Genomic DNA, 2672 nt, shown 5'->3' on the forward strand with positions numbered 1-2672 from the left:
GAGGGGACTGGACTCGAGGAGCGCGGGCGCGTGGGCGCGCTGCCAGAGATCTTTCAGGGCGGGAGGGAGGGAGGGAGGCAGAGGGAAAAGTCGAATGAAGGATAAGGCAGAACACGGCGGAGCGAGGCGCATCGACCAAATCAGCCAAAGCACTCGGAATTACAGATCGAGATAGAGCCAAAGGACGGCCGATGATTCCACTTTTTCGTCTCCGGACCACCTCACGCGTTTCGAATGTATTGAGAAAGACAAAATTTCGTAAAGGACAAGATAGAATTTCAAAATATTGAAATTCAAAGATAAAGTGAATCTGAATAAGAAGAAGTGCAACACCGGAAGATCAGTGATAAGTGAGTTGCCACCTGAACGAGCAAGAAGGAGCGGGTCGTAGGTAAAGATGGAGAGATCAGAAGGAAGGATCCTAAGAGTACTCGGGGGAAAGAAAGAAAAAAAAAAAGGAAAAGGAAGTATATCCCACAGGAGAGTTTCCGGGCCGGAGACTCAAACCGTATCTATAATGTCCAGACTCTTATTCCATTATCTAGAACCGTAGTACCTTTGAGTCTCGGCAGAGGGTGCAGATGCATGCGTCCTTGTATGTCCAGGAATAAAGGAAGTGGAAGGTAAAACAAACGGTGCTCTGGAGGTCGGAGTGGATGAAGCACGAAGAGTGAGGGATGTCTCGCTGAAAGCTACCGGTGAACTTTTCTAGTAGAACGACGGTAACGCGGAGGCGCCCTCCTACGGAAACTTAGAGAAAAATCCCGGGCGGCGCAAGCGTCCCGACGCCCCTGCGTTCCCACCGACTAGCCGCACTCGACTCGATGCCATCGACCGATCTCTCTCTCCTACGCCAGCGACACTGCCATTACTACCACAGCCACCGCAGCCATCTTCTTCCTTCTCTTCCTTTCCGTCCTCGAAGGAGTGTACGAACGTCGAATAATGCACTTTTCATAAATGCTAACCTCTTTTTCTTTTCTTCTACTTTTACGTCACCATGACGCAAGTCCGTTAAAAGCTCTGGGAGGAATCAGGATGCAAGCTCACGAGTCCGCAGTAACCAAAATATTGCTTGAATATATAATGGCCTGTTTCTTCTTCGATGCGCTTCCTGTAACGCAGACGGAGACTGCACGTGCACGTACTTCCGGTCGATTCGTCTTCTTGAAGTCCATGGACGTCGGCATGACGTTCCTTTAATATTTATATAACTTTATCAAGTTCGGATACAGCAGTCAAACGTGACAGGTAGATTTTAATTTAGAACCGTTTGACAGCGTTTATATTAGAGAAAATGAAAAAACTTTTTAGACGTCCATTGAATAAGTTGCGCAGGCGCGCCGAGGGTTGCCGAACCTGCCAATAGCCCGTATTGAAATGCTATACATCAGAAAAGGGTCTGGAATTGGGATGCCTTATAGAAATTAGGAGCCTCGTATACCTGCCGCGAGCGCGAGAGAGACATGCTTATGACCTTAAACGTGCGTAAGAGAAGGACAAACATATCGGAGACCAAAATCGTGAGTAAATAATCGGTCTGTCTTTCAACGTGAATCGGTGATATCTTTAAATTTCTATAATCGACGAAAAATCGCTGCGAATCACAGAAGGTGCTTAATTCGCCTTTACACGATATGCGAACAATTCGTTTGAAAATTTCTCTCAAACATCGGAGTGAAATTTTGCCAAATGGCGCTTAACCAAAAACTGTCGCGTGACAGCTGTCAACTGAACCAGCCGCGCTGGAGCCGAATACCCTCCCAATGTCCATCCATGTAACTGTCTATTGTATCTAATCGCGCTGCTCCTGTTACACGAAGGACGTGCGTCTGTAGTCCCGAAAGCCTCTTCCTCTTCCTCCTCCTTAGAATTCGCCGGCCAGGCTTTTTCCCAAGTTTCCCCGAAGTTGGCTATATCGCTGAGAAGTTGGAAACTGTCGGGCGTGTTCTTTGTGTTCGGTCGAAGAGCGGCTGGCGGGTCTAAAAACTGACGGTGGTGCGGCAGGACGACGACGGACGGACGGAGGGGAAACGCGAAATAGGAGTGTTGCGAGTGCGCGATATCGGCATTGTGTGCTCAATGAAAGCTGCACGAGAGCATAAAGTGTTCGCGGTAAACAAAGTACCGGCCGTCAACTTCTGCCGTCCCGTTCCGGCTGGAGTTCCGCGATCGTCTGACGTAAAAGGTACATTATATCTATAGTCACGTATATTTCTGTCTACATCACTCCGCTTACGAGTGTTTCTTTTTATTTGAATCGCTCAAAACCTCATTCCGTGTCTAACGACTGACGCCTCAATGAAATTTAAAACTGGCCTTGAGATTCCGGTTTAGCCGGATCGTTCTTTTGGATTATATTTTTTTATAATTTTTTTTTTTTTTACGACAACCTGTTTGCGCGTACGTAGATTCTTGAGATACCGAAGAATTGCTCCTCCATTGATCCTATCAGTGATCGGAGCCGCGTGAGCTGCTACATTCTTGTCTTATGAAATTTGGAGTTTTGTACAGAGAGACCCAGAGAGACCAAGGAGACTACGTTTCCCTCTGATGTAGGGTGGTGAGGATGGGAAGGGTGGCTGGCTGTGAGCCGGTGGGGTGGTACAGCGTGACGTCAGAGATGACCTGCGGAGAAGGAAGTTTGTTCGTAACGGGTGCACCCCCCCCCC

This window comes from Cephus cinctus, unplaced genomic scaffold (assembly GCF_000341935.2).
Source record: "Cephus cinctus unplaced genomic scaffold, Ccin1 Ccin1_scaffold0407, whole genome shotgun sequence".
Taxonomy (NCBI): domain Eukaryota; kingdom Metazoa; phylum Arthropoda; class Insecta; order Hymenoptera; family Cephidae; genus Cephus; species Cephus cinctus.